This window comes from Phoenix dactylifera, chromosome 17 (genome assembly GCF_051530095.1).
Source record: "Phoenix dactylifera cultivar Ajwa chromosome 17, Ajwa_hap1_PhDact_Kaust_v1.1, whole genome shotgun sequence".
Lineage (NCBI taxonomy): Eukaryota > Viridiplantae > Streptophyta > Magnoliopsida > Arecales > Arecaceae > Phoenix > Phoenix dactylifera.
Window position 1 is genome coordinate 5,256,963 of NC_143206.1, and position 24,280 is coordinate 5,281,242.

The 24,280-nt window shown below is 36.4% G+C and overlaps 1 pseudogene; it reads left to right on the plus strand.

The window, feature by feature from the left end:
• The first annotated feature begins 23,063 nt into the window (after positions 1-23,063).
• Positions 23,064-23,681, plus strand: LOC148699595 (uncharacterized; annotated as a pseudogene).
• Positions 23,682-24,280: the final 599 nt, after the last annotated feature.

The following is a 24,280-nucleotide window of genomic DNA, read 5'->3' on the forward strand; positions in this document are numbered from 1 at the left end:
TCCGTGGGCGATGGAAGGAATCGGCGCTTCTTCAATGCGGAGAGGATCTTGGATGTAGCTGGGACGCGTTGGATTCATCATGGGCGATGAAGGATTTGCTGGACAACTACGAATGGGAGGGAGTTTGGGACTTATCCGAAGCGGGGGATAAGGATGTAATCCGAACGGGACAAAATCTGGGAAGACATGATGCTCATAGGATGCTCGGACACAGTTGAATGGGGTTGATCCGGAAGTTGCTGATGTTGGTTCAACGCGGTGGAGATGAAGATAAGCCCGAGGGAAAATCTGGGAAGGATTCGGAAGAGGAGGAAGGTTGGATTCGCTGATCTGTAGGATAATGAAATTCTGCTGGGATTTGAAGCTTATCTAGAAGCTGATCTTGCAGCAGAAGGAATCTTGGACTCGGTTCTATCTTGGGAAGATAAGATCGGAAAGGATGTGAAGGAGGTCGCAGAGAAACAGGGGATGTTTTTGTTCTAATCTAGATTCGGTTCTGGATGAATGTCGTGGAACAGGGGAGTTGGGAAGGTAGGAAGATGGTGGGAAGCATTAGAATTTGGAGAAGAGTTCTTGGAGTCGACTCCGGAGGATGTGAAATTGTGAAATGATGCAGTGTCAGTTTAGGCTTTACCTAATTGAGCTTGACTCGACCTGCATACATTAAGCTTAATCAATAATCAAAATTGAATTAAAATGCATTGATGAAGGTGAACATATTTTCTCATGTTTAAACTTTAATATATATATATAAAAATACTAATAAATGCTAGGTAAAATATATTTATTTATATATTATTCATCACTTATCAAGCAGATCCTATGGTTCTATAGGTAAGGATTTCGGCTCAAAGAGTCCTAATAGAATGCTCTATTTCAGGGTCAAAAGGTACTAATCAGGAGATCTGGAACGGCACCCTAGCATACACTAAAACTCTTCTGATCAATCAAGTGCAGTCAAGCATGCATTAAAAAAAAAACATATCAAATTCTTGTGTTTGCCCTAAAATCACTAGACAACTCCTAACTAGTTTGAAGAGGGCACTTAAGCCTCCAATCCGATCTAATGAACTGAGTTGACCAGGTAAGCTCCCAGGTAAGTACGGGGGTTATGATGCGTTCGCAAAGGTCCCACTTAAAAATCACTTGCCTCAAACAGATGAACTGTCTTCCTTATAGGGATAAAACTTGCCTAGATATCAACTGAGCCATAGAGCGAAATTGGTGCAACTTTCGGTGATCTTCGTCCTATTGAGCTCGAATGTCCCTAGGGGCCAACGTCTAATTGATTTTAATTAAAGTGATAGCTATGTGAGAATTGACTCACCTAATTTGGGCAAGAATCTGGTGATGAAATCCAGTTCTTATCTTGTTGGGGTAATTGCCCTTACTATGTGCGTGATATATTAAGTTGTGTGTCCAGCAAGCATACACGCCTTACTCAAATTAAATCAAACAATCATAACAAGGATTCAAATGCATGAGCAACCTAAAGAATATCTATTCGAGCACTCGTAGTTTAAAAGGGGTGACAGACTAGACACACATATGCCAAGACGTATGTGCCGAGCTTCCCCACTACGTTTGCAAGCTGATGCGCGAAAGGACAAGAGAGGTTTAGAGGTTACCACGCAAAAATTGCAGCAAGCTAATTGATCAAACCTCGTCAGTATGTGTCCTTTAGTCATCCAAAATTCATTCCTTCTTTCTTTTTTTTTCTTCGATAGTCCTTAAAAAACAAATAATGATTAGTACATCTCAAAAATATAGCAATATAAGGAAGTCGATGTATCCAATCGCTAAAAAGAAACAAATAAAAATAAATAAATAAAAAGAAAACAACCATGCTTTCAATCCCTGGCAACGACACCAAAAATTGATGGTCAACTTTAAAGACCATGCAATAGCACGTATCCTGTAGGATAATGATTAAGGGTATCGATCCACAGGAATTGGGGTACAGTTATTTTTCTTAAAAAAATATTTTAAAAAAAAGTTTGTGACTACTAATAAACTAAGAAATTTAATAAGGAATGCAATTGAAAGTGATATAAGAAGAAGAACCTAGGATAAGGAATTCACCACTATCATGGCAACAAGGATTAATTGTATTTTAGTTTATTCTTGGATTAACATGCAAATAAGCTACAAGTCGAATAAGCATTCAAATAAAATGTCACAAAAGCAATTTAGGAATATCCATCTTCAGTTTGTATGAAATGTCTACCCTAAACTATTGTGGTAGGACACTGTATCTTTCTTAAGCATAGATGATCTTTATATTTACTTAATGACCATGAAAACCAGTTGTATAAACGTCACATTTAACATCACAGAAATTAAATATGAGATAAAAGAAGATATTCATTAAAAGCATTAAGTTCATTCAACTTTAAGAACAGAAAATTAAATATACAAAACTCTTGTCCTTTTGTTAGGGCTTCAACTATCCTAGTGATGAGCTTAGGCTTCCATGTAGTGGTGGACGGCAGCAGCACAGGAGGCTTGCATCTCTTCTTTCATTCTCCCGTCTCTGGTTCTTTCCTCCCTCATCTGTCTCCCATGGGAACTCCTCAAAAGGATGGATGGGATCAGCCGGCTCCCCTGGAATGCCCCCTTCGATCAGAACTTCCCTCTTTATATAGCTTTACCAGCCCCCTGTTTTACCTCCTGTGGCTGTTCCGAAGCAAGGGAGATAAGAACACGGGATTCATGCGAGAGCTGATCACGGGAAGTTGATACGTTGCTGGGATTCTGGAGGTTGGAATCAATCCGTGAACAAGAGAAAGGGTAGAGGCTGCTGACGTGGATGCAAGGGATGAGAGCGGACGTGTGGCGAAGATGAAGGCTGGTTCGGATTCATGAGCTGCTTTCCGTGAAGTTTGGGGCGCATGCGGAGGCTGGGTAGCTGGACTTGGGAGGATGGAGTTGATCGTATCCCGAAATGGTTGCGGCTGCAGCTGAATTGGAAGAAGCCGATGCTGCTTCAATGTGGAGGAAGACGTGGGCGTTGAGAGGATCTCAGTGGCTGGAAGAAAATCAGTCGTTGAGGATGCTGAGAATGGACGCCTGAGTCTTATCCCGTGGATGATGGAAGTTCATTATGGACGGGATGAAGGCTGGGTCCGATCTGGAGTAGGGAATCTAGGAGGATCAAAGCCAATCTGGACCGATTCAGAGGGTTGAGGCGCTGAAGATCGCGCGCATGGGATGAGCGTGGGACGGGGATAATCCATTGCGGGTGGCAACCGATTACGAATGGAAGGGAGTTTGACTTGATTCGGAAGAGAAAATCTGGAAAGGTCAAGTTCGGAAGATGAGCTAATCGCGGAGGTTGGGGCTTGTTTTAATCCATAAATAATGTAGTGTCAACATGTCCTTTAGAAAAATCATGGTCCAAAAGAAATTTGTTTAATCTCTCATACCAAGCCCTTAGAACTTGTTTTAATCCATAAAGTGCTTTGTTTAATTTAAAAATATGATCTGGATAATTATGATTTTCAAAACCGGAAAGTTGTTCCACATAAACCTCTTCAGTTATATACCTATTTAAAAATACACTTTAATATCTATTTGAAAGAATTTGAAATTCATATGACAAGCAAATGCAAGTAAAAGTGTAATTGCTTCAAGTCTAGCTACAGGAGCAAAAGTTTCATCAAAATCTATGCCTTCTTCTAAAGACCCATTTAGTTATATCCTTTGGCTACAAGTCTAGCCTTATTTCTTATTACAATTCCATTTTCATCAAGTTAGTTTCTAAAGACCCATTTAGTTCCTATTACAAAAATTTCATTGGGTCTTTCAAGTAAGTTCCAAACATTATTTCTAGTGAATTGATTTAGTTCCTTTTGCATTTCATTTATCCAATTTGAATCATTTCAGCTTCTTCTAAAGTTTTAGGTTCAACTTATGAAACAAAAGCTAAGTGATTATTTACATTTCTAAGAGATGCTCTTGTTCTTATCTGTTGAGATGGATCACTAATGATTAACTCTTTAGGATGACTTTTTGCATATTTCCATTCTTTGGGTAGATCATGATTTTACTGTTCAATAGTTTAATTTTCAATTTATTCAGTTTCTTCTTCATTATTGTAGCTTGAAGATTTATTGATTGTTATTTTTTTAATTTCATTTTCTAAGATTCCGGCTTCTATTTCAGGGTCTTTCTCTCTTGAGAGATGATTAAAAGTTTCATCAAATATGACATGAATAGATTCTTCAACCACAAGTGTTCTTTTGTTAAGGACTCTATATGCTTTACTAGTTAAGAAATATCCTAAGAAAATTTCTTCACCTGATTTAGACTCAAATTTTTCTAGGTTGTCTTTATCATTATTATGTATGAAACACCTACATCCAAACTCATGAAAATAGCTAATACTTGGTTTTCTACCTTTCCAAAGTTCATAAGAAATTTTTCTTAAGATTGGTCTGATTGAAACTCTATTTAAAATAAAGCATGCTGTGTTTATGACTTTAGCCCATAAGTATCTTGGAAGATTTTCCTCATATAGCATGGTACGGACCATATCAACCAATGTTCTATTCTTTCTTTCCACTACCCCATTCTGTTGAGGTGTCCTAAATGCTGAAAAATTGTGAGTTATTCCATTTTCATCACAAAAATTTTCAAAATGGTGATTTTCAAATTCAGTGCCATGATCACTTCTAATTAAAATAATGGTTGTGCCTTTCTCATTCAAAACTTTCTTATAAAATTTTTGGAAAGTAGAAAACATTTCATCTTTATGTGCTAAAAACAGTACCCATGTATATCTAGAAAAGTCATCCACTATTACAAATCCATACTTCTTTCCTCCTAGACTAGTAGATCTAGTAGGACCAAAAAGATCCATATGAAGTAAGTCTAGTGGTCTAGAGGTTGACACTATGTTTTTAGATTTAAAAGAATTTTTTGTTTGTTTACCTAATTAACATGCTTTACATATTCTATCTTTTTCAAATTTTAACTTAGGAATTTCTTCAACTAGTTCCTCTTTGATTAACTTTAATATTAAATCCATACTAGCATGACCTAACCTACGATGTCATATCCAACTAGCTTCATTAATTCTAGTATCCATGGCAACTAGGCAATGACTACTCATAGTAAGATAATCTAGATTTATCATGTATATATTGCCATGTCTATATCCCATGAAGATGATGTCATTATCTATGGGGTTAACTACAATGCATAGAGATGCTTCAAAAGTAATCCTAAATCCTTTGTTACACAATTGACTAATACTAATAAGACTGTGTTTTAAATCATTAACATATAATACATTATCTATAAAAGGTAAAAGGTGTGATTTGTATTTTACTAATACCAACAATGCGTCCTTGGCTATTATCACCAAAAGTCACCACTCCTCTTTCCTTTGCTTCAAGGGTGAAGAATTGATCATTGTAACCCGTCATGTGTCTTGAGCAGCCACTATGAAGATACTAACTTCTTTTGCTATGCTGGCTGCAAGACATTTCTAGAAGCAACAATAAAATGGATTTAGATACCCAAGCCTTCTTGGGTCCATCATGGTTAGTTTAAGTGGTTCCTTTTGGAACCCAAATTTTTTTTTATTTTCTTTTGTTTTTTTGTTTTTCTAAAATTGCATATTTTTGCTTTGTGACCTACTTTACCACAACAGAAGCAAATTATATTTTCAGTTTTAGTCTCTTTTGCTTCAACAAAGAAGTTTGAAAGAAACTTATGTTTGTTATTTGATTTATAACCTAAACCGGCTTTGTTAAAAATAGCTCTTTGATTGTTCAAAATCATTTCTAATTTTTCTGAACTATAAGTGAACTTTTCTACAATATTGTTGCCCAGTAGATACAACCCAAGAGGGGGGGTGAATTGGGTCTTTTAAAACTTTTATGCTACTTCTAAAACTTTTTGATTAACTATGCTAAGTTGTATAGATGCACAGTGAAAGTTAAACTTAGCAAGGGTTTGATGTATAGACTTCGACTTGATTAAATATGCTTGCAACTAAAGGATGTGCGGATAAGAATTAAGCAAGCAATTTATCTAAGTAAGTAAGTGTGTTAGTTAGACAATAACTAGAGGCATTACAAACACAAAGGACATATAGTGGTTCGGTGCACCCCAGCACCTACATCCACTCCCCAAGACCTCTTGGGAATTTCACTATAATCCTACCGATTACAGCCGGTTGTTTTACAAGCTCACAACCCAACTTGTTGTTTTACGAGCGCACAACGAACTCGGTCGGTTTTCCCAGGCTCATCGACTAGAACCTCCCCGATTGTTTTTCCGGGATCACAATCAAACCCTTACACGTTGGTTTTACCCTCGGCTCACCAACAAACCTATCACCGTTGGTTTTCCCTTTGGCTCACCAACAAACCTTACACCGTTGGTTTTCCCTTTGGCTTACCAACAAACCTTTAACCCCTTGATTCAATTCCTTGATTGAATCAAGTTACAAGATATTAAAACAAAGAATAAAAACAAATCAAAGCTTCTTAAACAAGCAAATATAACAATATAAACAAATAGAGTAAAGAGAAGCCCTCAAACGAGTTTTGAAGATGGAGGAGCTCGGCTTCTTCTTTACTTGATCCTCCTCTGATTTGGCATGAAGTAGAGGATCCCCGAGGCAGCACACGGATGGAGAGGAAGCTTTCGGATTCACTTGGATGCTCTTCTTCTCTCTATTTCGTTTTGGATGGCCCTTTTGTGCTTATGGGAGATTTCCTTTGTAATCTCTTTGAGATCTCTTTCCTAGATGATCTCTCCCACTTCCATGAGTTCTCCCCTAGCTCTCTTCTTGTTTTTATAGCTTTAGATGGCGTGGAAACAAGAATATAGCCGTTAGAGACAAGAAAAAAGAGCCGTTGGACACAGTCTGCATTTCCTGACAATGTTACCGTTGGGATCGGAGTCGACTCGCGCGATCAGGAGTCGACTCGCCTGTTGCAAGAGTCGGCTCGTGCTTTACTGGAGACGACTCGGCCACTGTTCCAAATTTGAATTAAAGTGCATGCCTTGACTGGGAGTCGACTCGTCTTAACCTGGAGTCGACTCGCCAACTTCTGGAGCTAACTTGGCAATTTCGGAGTCGGCTCATCCACTGAAGTCCGTGGATCCAATTTTGAATTTGATCCACTCGAGTCGACTCGACTGTCCTGGGAGTCGACTCGAATCTCAGAGCCCGAACTCCCGATCCTCTGTCTTTTGGCTCATCCAGTCTTGGAGTCGACTCGAACTTCCTCGGAGTCGACTCGGCTCTCAGTTTCTGAAAGTTGGTCTTCTCCCTTTTGACGTGAAGCTATCGTGGAGTCGACTCGAGCTGTCTGGGAGTCGACTCGAATCTCAGAGGCAGTAACTTGATCTTCTGTCTGTTGATGGTCACGCAGTCTCGGAGTCGACTCGTGCAATGCGGGAGTCGACTCGAATCTCAGAGTCCCAAAAATGCTCTCTGACTTTTTCCTTGTGTTCCGCTGAGAGTCGACTCTTGCTTTCTTTGGAGTCGACCTACCAACCATCGGAGTCGACTCGCGTTCCACTGGAGTCGACTCGAATCTCAGACCCGAAAACTGCTCTCTGACATTTTTGCCTGTGACTCCTAGGAGTCGACTCATACTTCCCCGGAGTCGACTCGGTAAACATTGGAGTCGACTCGAATTCCTCAGGAGTCGACTCGAAGACTATTCTTTTGAATTTTTTCCTTTGATTTTACTCCTCCAATTTGAATCCTTTGAACTTTAAGCTTGAGAGCTTTGGAGGCCTTCTTGTGTTCTCCCAACTTGCTATGTTCCTTGCAAAATAAATATCTTTCTCCTTGCAACATAAACATTAGTATCTATACTTCAAGGTTTTGTGATCATCAAAATCAATCTATGAATCAATCTTTGGGTCATCAATCTCCCCCTTTTTGATGATGACAAAACTTGGAGTATATGCAATATAAAAGATATTGATTTCTAGAAGTAATACATAGCTAAGTTGCATGAAGTAGAAAACATATATATGTAAAAACATACTTCATGATAATGCTTTAGATTTAATCAGCTTAACACAATTAACATATTTAAATTTTAAGCTGATTTGTATTCAATTCAAAGTAATAAAGCATTATGAGTATATGTAGCATATACTTAGATATTTCTCCCCCTTTTTGACAACATCAAAAAGATAGTGAAACATTAAGCACAAAGATCAGAGCAGAACACATCGAGTGTGAATTCAAGAGGTTTTCTAATTTGATACCACAGATAGTTTTCTAATCAAGTGTAGGTGGAATCTTCCTTAGGTTAATTCAAGACATGAGTGGAAATCTAACCTCTTCAATAAGTATGAAAGCTTGTTCATTTAAGACCTTTTGCCCAATCTATTAAGTATTTTGAGAGCAATTTAATTAAGTTTCAGAGTAAAAGATCAAAACTTATATATGTGAAAGACATATCATCATGTTGGATCATTAATTCTTCTATGACTTCAAAGTTCTTCTATGATAATAAGAGCATTGGAGCACAAATACCAAAATATGAAATCATGCAATTTTTTAATACATCTTAGAGCTCTTTTAAAGACTTTCTTTTATTTCTTTAGAAAGTAAGCACAATTTGATACATAAAAATATGAATTGGCACACAATTTAAGTTCTAAAGATCAAGTCAATTAGGACTCATTAGTGAATATCAAAATAGGTTTTCTAAAAGATGCTCAAGAAAATTTTACACGTTATTCTCCCCCTTTTTCATTAAATTAGAGGCTCTTAAGATTTGCAATTTGGTTCAAGAGTGATGCATGAGATATACTAACCAAATAACACGCCTCAAGGTGTATCATAAAGATTTTCAGATTTAAATTTCAGATGATACATATTGGAGAGTATTAGAATCACTTTTCATTTAGTATTCTTTCTCTCTCCTTTAGTTATAGATTTATGCGATTAAGTTCCATAAGACCTCTCCTTCTGAAATTTTTTTTCTCCCCCTCAATTGATCATTCCATTTAAGAGTTTAGAATCCTAAGATAATGTTCAATAAAATTGTCAATCTCAAAAATATATTTTCTATAAGTTTCAGCTTATTTTCATAAGACTCAAGGTTTGAGATAAGACAACCTTTATAGAACTCATCTCAAGGTAATTTAAAGCATGTCTTGCAATATAAGGAAGTTCATAAAAATCAATCCATAAGATTTAAGGTATACATCAAATTGAAGTAACTTTAGGATAAGATACTGAATATCTAAAGCTCCCCCTCAAAAGATGCGTACTTCTTTAATCATTCTTTTCTTTTGTTGAATTTCAGATTTTAATGACAAACGTGAATAGAACTGAAATTCTATGATATCGAGAATGGAGAGTGATCAAGAATTATTCAAAATTTATAGCAATCACCCTTTTTAATCTATCAAGAACAAGTTATGCTTCCTCTTAATCTTTGAGAAAATGTACTGAAATATTAATCAGAAAATGATTCATTTGACGCTCAGTTTCTTTCAACAGCATTTACATTTTCTTTCTTTTAGAGTCATTTGAGTGAGGTGAAATATTTCTAGCTTTTAGATCATTCACTCTATTGATGGAAGTCTTTAATAATGTAGGAGAGAAAAATATATAGATGATCATTGAGGTATATATATTTATAGAACTCAATTTCTTAATCATAGTTTTTCAGCAATGTATACATGAAGCACAATAAATATTTTTTTTTATATCAAAATAGAATCATAAAAAAAAATTGCTTGTAATCAAGATCATTGAAAGACACATCATTTAGACCAATATTAGTACATTGTAACGATAAGAAAAGATATGTTTCGGATGCGTACCGGAGCAACCAACCAGGGCATCAAAATTAATTCTGTTTTTCTTAAATTAAGATTTTATTTAGAAATCATATTGAGTTTAAGCTTTTATACAAAATCAGATTCTGAATTTCATAAAGATTTTCAATAGAGGCTTTCAAAGTCATAATTTGAGATATGGATCTTCCACATTGTAGCTCATCTTAAATCATTATGATTGAAGACACATATTTCACACATATAAGAGGATATTCAGAATATTTGTATTTATGTTTAGCACATTATATACCAAAGTTAAGAAAGTTGAAGGATAGAACAAACTCAATTCATTTTGCCTAAATAGAAATATCCTTCTCTTCTCCTTTTTACAAATTTATTCACCTTTCAGATTTTAACGATGATTGTGAATGACAAATCTGAAATTTCTTTTTAATAATAAAAAAAATTTTATATAGTATTCCAAATATTCAATCAAATTATCCAAGCATGAAGCATTGTAAAACATTGAGAACCCATAATTTAAAACATCATGCCACATGCAAAATATATTATGTGTTAAGTCATGCATTAAAATATTAAGAACAAGCATGTCAAGGATCAAAATCAATTCTTTTCAAATAAACTCCCCTTATTTAAACATTATCTTGCACTGATTTCATCCTTAAAGTGTGTTTTCAAGTGATTAAAAATTTGACTTGATTATTCTTATATATTTTCATTTACTTTGTCTTTCATTTTTATTTTTTTATGCTCTATACTCTATTTGCTCCCTATCCGGTGGAGTTGAGAAGGGGCACGAGGTACTACCACTAGCCTCCCTCTTGTGCCGTCCCTAATATGCCCTACACCGAATAGTTGGGTCAAATAGTGCCGGGTACTACCACTAGCCTCCCCATTGGCACCATCCCTATGATGAGCAATATAGAAAGGTTAAAATGTTCACTTCTAACTTTTCCTGTTTGAGTGTAATTAGTTACAGATTTTATCTCTTCCAAACGTCTCACAAATGTTCCGAGTATACTATGTTTGTTTTGCTTTTCCTTAAGATTGGAGTATTTGCCTTTACTCAGATTTTTCATCTCTTGAACAATGTCCATTTTCTTTTCTTTATCTCTCTCCCTTTTTGTCATTCTCAAGTAATTTACATGAAAGAGTAGAATAAAGAGATAATCTTATGTATCATATAGATGTATATTATGCAAACAACATTTTCATTGTGCTCAAGGATTCATAACTTCTCACAAGTTATTTTACATCAAAATTTTAAGCATATACTTGTGTATTTCATGGTTATGACATAGGCAAAGATATATTTTAGTTTGGGCAAACCATGAGATAATTTCTAAAAGTATAAGTCAGTCAATACACATATAGACATGATATCAAAAATTAATAATTAAAGACCTTAATCATGCCATAATAAGATTTAAGTTATTGACTTTGCTCAATTAATTTGTGAGAAAGGTATCTAAAATTACCTATTCATTATATGTTCTTCAAGCCAAACTAGATTTCTTATGTGTGAACTTTTGGCTGAAGAAGATCCTCTCTCTTGTTTGCATGTGAATGTTTAGTGTATCTTACATGAAGATATCCTTCAAGTTGAAATTTCTCATTTTTCTTTCTTGAAGGAAGGTCATTAGTTTCTTTAAGATACAAAGCATTCATCCAACATATATATTTTTTTTTAACTAGATGACTCAATATAAGATATGACAATAGTTGCATGTTGAGTCACTTTACTCAAGAGATTCCCTAAATATAAGCAAGCACATATCACTTGAACTAAAGAGATAGTTTCATTAAATCAGATGGTTCAAGGACAAGCATGTGAGGCAATAGGTAGATTTATCAAGGTCAAATCAATTTCTTATTTTCAAAATCAATTTAGTTTAGATTTTATTCAATAAGGCACGCTAGCTAAGTTTTAATCAACTTATCTTAAACAGTTGTTTCTATCACAATTCAGATTATGATTTATTTGTTTATCAATAAAATATGATTCATTAAAGTTAGATTGATGTCTTGCACAAGGTCACATAATGAGCATACAACCTGGTCTACTAGCTGTATGATAAAATAATTATTCTATCATGCTTCAATACAGCTTTAAACAGTAGATCTATTTTGCTCATTCTTTTCAAATTCTACAAGATGGGGTCATAGACATACCTTCTTCATGCCAATCTTCTATGAGAGTTTTCTTGTGGCCTAACATTGGTCAATGAAGATCCCCTTTCCTGTTTGTCTTAATTTGGAGTTTGAGAGAAGATGTTAATTCATTCATCATACATATTTCAAACTCACCTTGCAATATAACTCTTCATTAGTAGAACCAGAAATGATGTCATTAATGTATACTTTGAGCAAGTGAGGTGTCACACATTTTTTGATGCAAAGAATTATCACTATTACCTTCTATCAAAAAGGTTATTTAAGCTTTTATATCATGCTCTTGATGCTTGTATCAAATCATATATTGCTTTATCATATTTGTAATGAGTGTTTTCAAATATGGTGGTTATTTAACATATATCTTCTTTAATAAAGTAAGCACATAGGAGTCCATTCTACACACTCATTTGATGGACTATAAAGCTCATAAAGCAAGCAAATGATGATGGTGATCTTTACTTCTAATCATGCAAAAATTTCATCAAGATCTATTTCATCTTTTCTTGATTTAGTCTTTTAGTAGTCATCACTTTTTCTTCATTAAGAGCATATCTGAAAAATCCAAGTTGGTTCTAATTATTAACAAGTTTTTCAGATTGTTATATGTAAAAGATTAACCATATATATACATAATTTAATTTTAGTATCTTGATAATAAATCATTAGTCTCATAAAGAATAAAATACCTTGATATTTTTGCAACTAAAAACTTTTCATTGAATACTCTATATGCATTGCTTGATGAATGATATCCAAGGATAGACATATCTCTATCAGATTTGGCATTATTTTCATAAGAGCATATCAAGCATAACATGTACGACTGAAAAATATGAAAGATATGCAATGGTTCATTTTTCATTTTTTCAGAAGATCAAAATTTTCATCAGAAATAGATCTAATAGAAATCATATGTATGACAAGCAGTGATGATAGTCTTTTAAAAATTATTTAAGTAGATGACTATCATACATAATTGTCTTTTTCATTTCTTCAAGAATTCTATTAACCCCTTTTTACTTATGATGTCCATGGAGCTGAAATAATTGAATTTAATACTATTTTCTGTATAACCTTAATCTGGATTTTGGTTTTCAACACTGTGCCATGATCTTCACAGTTTGGAAACCTTTTTCATTTGAAACGCTTCTACAAGATTTAGTAAATACAGAAAAATACTTCAGTTTTATTCTCCAAGAACAAGTCCAATGTAAGCTTTTGAAGACTTAGAGATGGAAACAACATCTTTAGATTTAGAAATGATTTTTGTTTGTTTCCTTAGTTAGCATGCATAGCAAAACTTTGACCTTTAAGTAGATAATCTAAGCAAGCCTATGGCAAGATCTTTTGAGATTAAGTACATACTAGCATGAGTTGATTCTATGTGCCAAGGATGGTTTCTTTAATCTTGGTATTCAAAAGCATACCAAGTACACATTATCATATTGATGATCAATAAAAATAATGCCATGGACAAAAATTCTTAATCAAGCATATAGAGGGTTCATAGAGTTATTTTTAATGAATTAATTAATCATTTAGCAACTTATCCAATAGTGAGTGGAGCATACAAAAAAAAGAAGTGATTTGAATATATTTTCTTTTCATACCCAAAAAGACAAATATCACTTATATCACAAAAATGATTAATACTTTCAAGTTATGTTTTAATCAACTAATAAAGTAATTTCAATACGAGAAGATGTAAGAATTACTTATTTCATCCTTTCTTTCATTTAAATCATTCTTTTTAATTACATTTTAAATTCAATTCTTTAACACATGTCTAGAGCACTCATTGTTTAGATAACATCTTTCATTAGAACCTTGGATAGCTAGACATGCTTGCTGAAAGAATAATCATATTTTCAACTTAGGAACCCAAGCTCTTTTGGGTCCTTGTAGGTTAGCTATAATTGTTCCTTTTGGAACCCATATTCTCTTAATAGCTATTTTGTCCATGAATTTACAGATTTTAGGATTACAAGGGATGTATTTCTGTATCCTCTTGTTGAATTTAACAAACTTAGATCGAACATGAGTAGTAGGAAAACTTTTAATTTTCTGTTTCTCCCTTTTTGGTTCATCAAATTTGTAATGTATAGATTTAGGAACAACAGAAGAGATTTTACTTAGCTTTTGTTTATGAGAATCTGTTTTAGAGTAATTAAAAACTGTTTTAACAAACATATTCTTAAAAGGTTTTTGGGTGTACCAAGGTTGATATCCTAATGTAACTTTATCAAATTCAGCTCCTTGATCATTTATCATTAGGTTCAATTTTTCAGAGCTGAGGGTAAATCTTTCAACAACAGGTTTTAATCTGTCAACTTCTTTAGTTAATCTTCTGTTATCTTCTGAAAGTAACTCATTATTTTTCTTAAGTTTATCATGACTTTCAGTGAGAAGTTGATCTCTTTGATTTAGTTCTTGATTTTCTTTAATTAAGATTTCAGTTTTACTGGTTAGTTTCAGTTTTTCATCTATTAGAATTTGATTTTCAATCTTCAAGTTTTTGTTCTTACAAATAAGTTTCTTATATTCTAAATACAAATCAGAAAAGGCATCATGGAGTTCATCAAATGTAAAATTACTTTCAGTTTCAGCATGTACCTCTTGTGCCACCAGGCATGAATTTTCAATATGATACTGCTCTCCTTCTACACATGATGTTTCAAATTTGTTAGTGCATTCATATTTGTCTTCAAGCATATTCCATATTTTTTTAGCAGTCATGCAAGAAGATATGCAATTAAACTCATTCCTATCTAATACACAATATAAAAGGTTCATGGCATCAGCATTCAATTGTGCTAAATCCTTTTCATTAAAAGTTTGAGAGAGTGTGTGAAGATCATTTATTATGATTTTCCATAAATAATAGTTTTGTGATTGAATAAAGATGCGCATGCGTATTTTCCAATGTGTATAGTTTATGCCATTAAATAGTGGTGGTGTATCAATTGATTGTCCTTCTCCTAGAAAACTATCTATTTGAGTTGTCATGATCTTTGGCTCTAGTCAGTTAAGACTACAAATAATATTTGAGCACCTGCTCTGATACCACTTGTTGCCCAGTAGATACAACCCAAGAGGGGGGGTGAATTGGGTCTTTTAAAACTTTTATGCTACTTCTAAAACTTTTTGATTAACTATGCTAAGTTGTATAGATGCACAGTGAAAGTTAAACTTAGCAAGGGTTTGATGTATAGACTTCGACTTGATTAAATATGCTTGCAACTAAAGAATGTGCGGATAAGAATTAAGCAAGCAATTTATCTAAGTAAGTAAGTGTGTTAGTTACAATAACTAGAGGCATTACAAACACAAAGGACATATAGTGGTTCGGTGCACCCCAGCACCTACATCCACTCCCCAAGACCTCTTGGAAATTTCACTATAATCCTACCGATTACAGCCGGTTGTTTTACAAGCTCACAACCCAACTTGTTGTTTTATGAGCGCACAACGAACTCGGTCGGTTTTCCCAGGCTCACCGACTAGAACCTCTCCGATTGTTTTTCCGGGATCACAATCAAACCCTTACACGTTGGTTTTACCCTCGGCTCACCAACAAACCTATCACCGTTGGTTTTTCCTTTGGCTCACCAACAAACCTTACACCGTTGGTTTTCCCTTTGGCTTACCAACAAACCTTTAACCCCTTGATTCAATCCCTTGATTGAATCAAGTTACAAGATATTAAAACAAAGAATAAAAACAAATCAAAGCTTCTTAAACAAGCAAATATAACAATATAAACAAATAGAGTAAAGAGAAGCCCTCAAACGAGTTTTGAAGATGGAGGAGCTCGGCTTCTTCTTTACTTGATCCTCCTCTGATTTGGCATGAAGTAGAGGATCCCCGAGGCAGCACACGGATGGAGAGGAAGCTTTCGGATTCACTTGGATGCTCTTCTTCTCTCTATTTCGTTTTGGATGGCCCTTTTGTGCTTATGGGAGATTTTCTTTGTAATCTCTTTGAGATCTCTTTCCTAGATGATCTCTCCCACTTCCATGAGTTCTCCCCTAGCTCTCTTCTTGTTTTTATAGCTTTAGATGGCGTGGAAACAAGAATATAGCCGTTAGAGACAAGAAAAAAGAGCCGTTGGACACAGTCTGCATTTTCTGACAATGTTACCGTTGGGATCGGAGTCGACTCGCGCGATCAGGAGTCGACTCGCCTGTTGCAGGAGTCGGCTCGTGCTTTACTGGAGACGACTCGGCCACTGTTCCAAATTTGAATTAAAGTGCATGCCTTGACTGGGAGTCGACTCGTCTTAACCTGGAGTCGACTCGCCAACTTCTGGAGCTGACTTGGCAATTTCGGAGTCGGCTCATCCACTGAAGTCCGTGGATCCAATTTTGAATTTGATCCACTCGAGTCGACTCGACTGTCCTGGGAGTCGACTCGAATCTCAGAGCCCGAACTCCCGATCCTCTGTCTTTTGGCTCATCCAGTCTTGGAGTCGACTCGAACTTCCTCGGAGTCGACTCGGCTCTCAGTTTCTGAAAGTTGGTCTTCTCCCTTTTGACGTGAAGCTATCGTGGAGTCGACTCGAGCTGTCTGGGAGTCGACTCGAATCTCAGAGGCAGTAACTTGATCTTCTGTCTGTTGATGGTCGCGCAGTCTCGGAGTCGACTCGTGCAATGCGGGAGTCGACTCGAATCTCAGAGTCCCAAAAATGCTCTCTGACTTTTTCCTTGTGTTCCGCTGAGAGTCGACTCTTGCTTTCTTTGGAGTCGACCTACCAACCATCGGAGTCGACTCGCGTTCCACTGGAGTCGACTCGAATCTCAGACCCGAAAACTGCTCTCTGACATTTTTGCCTGTGACTCCTAGGAGTCGACTCATACTTCCCCGGAGTCGACTCGGTAAACATTGGAGTCGACTCGAATTCCTCAGGAGTCGACTCGAAGACTATTCTTTTGAATTTTTTCCTTTGATTTTACTCCTCCAATTTGAATCCTTTGAACTTTAAGCTTGAGAGCTTTGGAGGCCTTCTTGTGTTCTCCCAACTTGCTATGTTCCTTGCAAAATAAATATCTTTCTCCTTGCAACATAAACATTAGTATCTATACTTCAAGGTTTTGTGATCATCAAAATCAATCTATGAATCAATCTTTGGGTCATCAAATATGTTTGTATTTATCTACTTCTTTCATTAAAAATAGCTTTTGGTTTTCATTAATTAAATATTCTTTTTTCTTATCAAGAATTTTTGAATGATCAACAAGAGTTTGATTTTCAGCTTTCAGTTCTTTGTTTTTCATTCCAAGTTTTCTATATTCATCGATTAGTTCATGAAAAGCATCATGTAGTTCTTCAAAAGTAAAGTTCAATAGAGGTTCGGATGTTACCTCGTTTTTGAGGCCATGAGACAAGGGTTAGTCACTTCTTGTGGTTCTTCTTCGGATGATGTCTTATCACTATCACTCCATATGGCTACAAACACCTTTTTTTTCTTCTTAAAAGTCTTCTTAAATAGAGGAAACTCATGTCTGAAATGTCCAGGTTTCTTACACTCATAGCATACCATAGGTTCCTTCTCTTTTTCTTTTTCTGGTTCTCCTCTAACCAAGGGATTTCTATTGAAGTGTGTCTTCTTTTTCCTTATAAATTTGTTGAATTTCTTTGCTAGGAGTGCCACATCGTCGTCTTCTTCTTCTTCATCCTCACTGCTGTCCTTATATTCCTTTTGAGCAGTGGTCTTAAAGGCTATCCCTTTCTTTCTCTAGGTCTCATCCTCATTATGTTGATTTATTGTCAGCTCCTGTGTCATTAGGGATCCAAGGAGCTCTTCTAGCGGAAGTATGTTGAGGTCTTTAGCTTCTTGGATGGCTGTCATTTTAGCTTTCCATGTGCGAGGCATGGATTAAAGGACTTTTCTAACAAGATCACTGCTAGAATAAGTATTTCCAAGGCTTTTCAAGCCATTAAGGATATCAGTGAATCTTGTGAAGATGCATGTGATGGTTTCAGATGGTTCCATTTTAAACAGTTCATATTTATGTACAAACATGTTGATTTTAGACTCCTTCACTTGGTTGGTACCCACATGGGTAACCTCAAGTCTATCTCATATTTTCTTTACAGAAATACAGGTGGAAACCCTATTGAATTCATTTGCATCTAAGGCACAATAAAGTATATTCATTGCCTTAGCATTAAGTTGGGCCCTTTTTCTATCATTATCATCCCAATTTTTTTCAAGCTTGGGAACAGCAATATTATCTACAATGTATGTGGAAATGTATAGTCCATTTATTATTATGCTCCAAACATCATAATCTTGGGTTTGTATGAATATCCTCATTCTAGCCTTCCAATAGATGTAGTTTGTTTCATCGAACAAAGGTGGCCTATTGGTAGACTGCCTTTCACTTAGGGTAGACCCAAATTGAGTTGCCATTTAATCTTTTGCTCAAATAGATTGGATCAACAATCAATATTAGAGCTCCTATTCTGATACCACTTGTTGCCCAGAAGACAACCCAAGAGGGAGAGGGGTGAATTGAGTTCTAATTAAAACCAGATTCTTCAAATTTTATCTAATGTGATTAATGAAAGCTTTTTTGATTTTAAGCAAATATAATTGAGTAATTTATAAGAAATCAGTAAAGAAGTAAAGCAAGATAGATCACAACATAAACATAAGGTTTTTATAGTGGTTCGGAGCCAACTCTTGCTCCTACGTCCACTTCCTAAGCTTTTCTTAGGAGTTCACTATAATCTCAAGATTACAGCCCGGTTGTTTTACAAGCTCAAAACTTAACTTGTTGTTTTCGCAGGATCACAACGAACATGGTCGGTTTTTCTTGGCTCACCAACTAAAACCTCTCCGTTTGTTTTTTCGGGCTCACAAACAGCCCCGTTGGTTTTACGGGCTCACCAACAAACCTTAACCCCTTGATTCAATCCCCCGATTGAATCAAGTAACAAATAATCAGAGAAATAAGGTTTAAAGATTACAAGCTTCTAGATAAGCAGATATAGCAATATAAGCAAAATGTAAAGGAAGAAGCCTTCAAACAGATTTTGCCGATGGAAAACTTTGCTTCTCCTTTACTGGATCCTCTCTTAAATGCACTGATAGTTGAGGATCACTTCAATGAGCCTTTAATATGAGGAGTGCTCTGAAATCGCTTGGGATGCAATAGCTCCTCTTTTCGTTTTTGAATGGCTCTAACACTCCTTCGGTAGTTGATAGACTTGAATGCTCTCAATGGATCTTCTCTCTTTCTTTTGTTAATACTTAGAACCACCTTTTATAACTTAACTCCTTGAAAACTAGCCGTTAGAGAGGAGAAAAGAGCCGTTCTGACAAAACTGCGCGTCCTGACAAAGAATCCGTTAGGATTGGAGTCGACTCGCCCATTTTGGAGTCGGCTCGGCTGAAACAGGAGACGTCTCGTGAAAATCTGGAGTCGACTCGAAATCGGGTTCTTACAAATAGGCTCTTTGTCGATCCTGTAAGAGTCGGCTCGAAGGAATCGGGAGTCGGCTCGCCCACGACATTTTCAAATGTGAACTTCCAGCTATTCTTCAGGAGACGGCTCAAGCAATTCCGAAGTTGGCTCGCATTCTGGTCTGTGCAAAATTGCTCTCGGCCTTCTTCTGTAGGAGTCGACTCGTGAATAGTTGGAGTCGACTCGATCACTGTGCCGAAGAAATTACTTTGCAGCTTCAATTTGCAGGAGACGACTCGAAACTTCTGGGAGTCGACTCGCACACTGTAGCTTGAAAATTTGTTCTCTGTTTTCACTGTAAGAGTCGGCTCGTGAACAGTTGGAGTCGACTCGTGCTCTGCACTTGAAAAAACTACTCTCTGTTTTTACTATAAGAGTCGACTCTCCTCATTTGGGAGTCGGCTCGAGGAAGTGCCAGAAGGTAATCATGTGCCAGAGTTGACTCGTGAATTTTGGGAGTCGACTCGAGTGCAAGGCAAATACTTTAATGGTTCCAAACATGAGTAAAGTTCAACTTGAATTTTCTGAACCATTTTCTAAGGCATTCTTATAAGTTTAAAAGTAATTTGCCTGAAACACTCGCTTGAATTCATTAGTACAATATGAAATATACTCAAGTATTTTGGGCTCATCAAAAGCAGATAGGGGATCAACAATCACTCAGCAATATGTATGTAGAAGTATAAGCCTCGGTGATAAGAGCCAAGGTTCCTTACTTTCATTTGCTCTAGCTTCGATGAATGCCGATCTAGCATAGTGGTTGGGCTCTTTGTTGAGGAGCTAACGTAAAATAAGCTTTTTTATTTATCCTTCTAAGCTAGAACATATCGCTACTAAAATAAACCTTTTTGTTTTGGCAAATGCTCTAACCTAAGCTAGCCCACCTTAATCCATTCTTTTTTTGAGGGTCTTACACTTATTCCAACCCTCTATTTACATAGCAAAGAAAGGCTCTTGCTCGAATGCGTGACTATGGAGCGCCTATCGCTTGGCATAGCATGCTAAAATGCATGTTGGGTTGGGACAGCAAGAAGACAACGACTAGGGACACAAAGAATGGAATTGAAGAAACCATAGCCTAACATAATATAATGGAACACAAACCAATGAGTGAGTAGTAGATTTCGATGGAGTCTTGCAGAAGAAGAGTACACACGCTAGCACACCCCAAGACTTTAGTATTTCTACATGCTGGAAAAGAGAAACTTCCATCCCTTCCAACACCAACCCAATCTCCATTCCTTGATGGGAAATGAGCAATCATATTTTTATATAAAATATAGCCCCCTATATCAACGTACTCCTTACCATCCGAACTTACTTCTTACCTTCAAATAGGACTAGCTACTTGAACCCACTTGCTTATCTTATGCGATCTAATTAAGTTAGGAAGTGGTTATTTAATGAATATGAATATAGTGACTAGAACTTCTATCCGCACCTAGGTGTGTGCCATATCTTTATTCTTTGATTCAAGTTTCCTTTGATCAACTTTTTAGGTTAGACAATTTTGTAGATCTTCTTAGTGATCCAATCTGATTTTTAGAAGCCAAGGCCTGACATCTATTGTGGGGATCATCTTTTATTGGGAGACATGGCCTGGTGGTTTTTGATTGAGACTCCTAATTAATAGGGTAAAGAGCTCTTTGCATGATCTGGTCGTACATTTCATCAATTCTCTTCTATTTTTTTTTTGTCCCTTCTCAGGTCCAGTCCTTACTATTAAAAAATGATGTATGATGTGTTAGCATGAAAAGTGGCCAAAACATGTAGAAAGCACAAGGCTGACCGAAACAAAACTTCTCAAACCATGCTCTTGGAAGGAATAAAGGTGTTAGAGAGAAAAAACTTGTCTTAAGGAAAAATATAACTCCAACTGCATACTTAATAAGGTGAGGTAATATTTTAGATTAAAAAGTTCGATTAAAGTTGAGTATAGACAATGAATCAATCATTATGTAGAAAAAACAAACTAACAATTGACGCCGATGATCTTCAGTCAGGAATGACTTAGAAAGGATAGCAAAAGCTAAGCTAAACAAAAGATTATCACATTCACTCAGTTGGTCAATCATTCAATTGAAATTTCATTCAAGTTTGTTTGTGATAAACTCCATACCAAGGATGGTTATATTCTCCTTCTTCTTACTCGTTCAATAAATGGGTCAGTCATGGAAGGGTACTTATGAGTGTTCTAAGTACTTGATCAATCGTGATGGAATCTAGGTCACTAAGGTTGCACTATCCGCCTACTCCTGAGTTGGCTAAAAGGAATTTATTCTTTGAGTCCGTATGAGTGTTCTAGGAAGGCCATTGATCGCTCATGAGTGCATCTATGTCTTGATCCATCATGCTTCCATTCATCCTGTGAGGACCACGCGGGCGTATGTTTGTCCCACATCGGTTATTCGCTAGATAGATCTTGCATACTTATAGGATCAAGAAATTCAAATAATACCTTCCGGCTAGCCATTTTAGATGAGGTTCTATATTATTACAAATGGTATCAGAGCGGACCTGGCCTATAATCTATGCGAACTAGGGGACGCTGCAGCACAGATCCATTGGGGCTGACCACAGGCCGATTGTGATATTTGTGATTAGATTCGAATGGATTTGAACCCTTAGCCTGATGAAGACGTTAGGGTTTGAACAAAAAAAATATGTGAGGACCCATGCAGGCGTGTGTTTAGTCCCACATCGGTTATTCGCTAGGTAGATCTTGGGTATTTATATAGGATCAAAGAATCTAAATAATACCTTCCTGCTAGCCATTTTGGATAAGGTCCTATATTGTTACACATCCATGAAGCTGTCGGTCCTTCACAGAAGAGTGTAACTAAGTCCGCTTAGTAATCTACTCTATCGATCAATCTTCTTCTAAGAAGAGGCCAGAATCAAACACTCGTACCATTCTCGGTTAAGTCTATTTTCATTACTTTAGTAAACTTTGTATTAGGTATCGTCCCTATCCATGGTACAAATATCCTACTTATGTAAAGTAGAATTATGCTTGAATGGGCACAAGAAGATGGGGCTGACCATCTTTCCGAACGCCATATGTTCGAATTGTAGAGAGTGTGGACCTGTAGAGGCATTGACCATTGTTTTTAAAGTTTGGTATTTACACCCAAGTTGGAGAAGATTTGTTGCCGAAAGACCCCTTGTAAAGCACATAGTGCTCTCCTCTTGGGCACTAAAAAAAAAGAAAATGAAAAGAAGGCGAGTAACCATCCATTCATCCATTGTTTTTACAATTCGACAAATTGTCCTCCAGGTAGTAGACAGACTTCAGGCAATGGGGATTTAGCCATTGGCAGGCTAGATCACATGATTCTAATGGCACCTTTGGAAACCTAAAAAAAAGAAATTGGTATTTACTATGATGTCGGTAGAGAGACAAAATGAATGAAGGAAAAAAGTTTTGAGATGATCTATGAGAAGCCAAGAGGCACCCATATTCTCCGATGAGTGCAACGATAAGAGCCCAATGAAAGGCAAGGTTCCTTGTCTAATTCCAACAAAAATCTATGTTAATAGTTTGACTATGAAAAATCCATAAATCACTAAGTAATAAGTTTCTTCGTTCCTCACTCCTTGCTAATCCTCCTATTTCGATCGTGCTTGGCTTCGTTGTTTTCATCTCTTGACTTATATGGAGAAATTAGTAGCTTAACTCTTTATACTAGTGTGGCGCTGTTGGATACTTCTGATCAATAGGAGTAGGGGGAAAAATGAAAGCTTATGATGAGCATCTATTGGAGTCGATCTTTCCAAGATTTAGTTCTAGTTTTTTATTATATGGTAGAAACACCTCACAATCTTCAGTTTTATACTTACGCATAAGAGAAAAAAATATTCTTGGTGGATGGAGGACCTGATGCCCCCAAAATTTGTATGCAAGAAGAGCCTATAGGAGTGCCAATCGACCGAGCCACCAAGTTTGAGAGTAAGGTGGGATCCCTAAATGTAGTAGCTCATGAATCACTGATTAAAAAGTGTATTTTGAGAGATTCTTTACCGATCTAGTAGTCGGTGAATTACTGATCAAAGAGTGAGTAGCTGCTAGGTTTAATGATTTTGTTGGACCCCTGGATGCAGCGGCTAGTGAACCGTTTCTTCTTCCATGAAGATTCAGACAACTTAGCTTGGATGGAACTAAAGAAGATTTGAGGAACGAAGAAAAAGGTCACAGGGTTTGTTATTGACAAACCATCCCAATCTTGCTTGTTTCGACAGCTATAGATTGGTCGGTTAAAGAACACAGATCGGGAGCATTAAAGAATCCATTTGAGTAGCAGAATTTTGAATGTACCCCTACCCTCTTGCTTTGGCGGTTGCAGATGAAGTTGCTTTGTGTGAGCGGCTTTAGCTGAGCCTGACATGCTACCACCTAACATTAAAAAAGTCAGACTAGAAGGAGTCCTAGGATGAAGTTAGAAACCATTAGGTTTGAAGGTTTGCTTAATGTATCCAACCACCGACTTTCTGCAGTCACGAAGGATGACAACAATGTCCAAAATGCCCTGGCTACTGCCTATAAGATCTTCCAGAATAGGCCTTTAAGTTATTGATTCAGAGAATTTGACTACAAGTCAAATGACTAAAAAGAAAGATCCTATCATGTAATGTATAAAAAAGTTTTAGGCTGGAAGGTTGTATGTGGATGGAAGGATCTCCATATTTCTATAGCTAATATAGAGCAAATGGAGCCAAAAGTTGGACAAACACCCGAACAATCCATGCCATGGCGATGCCTTATAGCCCGAACTTATCTCAGGTTTGATCGAAGATCAGTCTCACGTGATAGGAAGTGTGCTTTAGCGAACTCGTGGGCATCGATT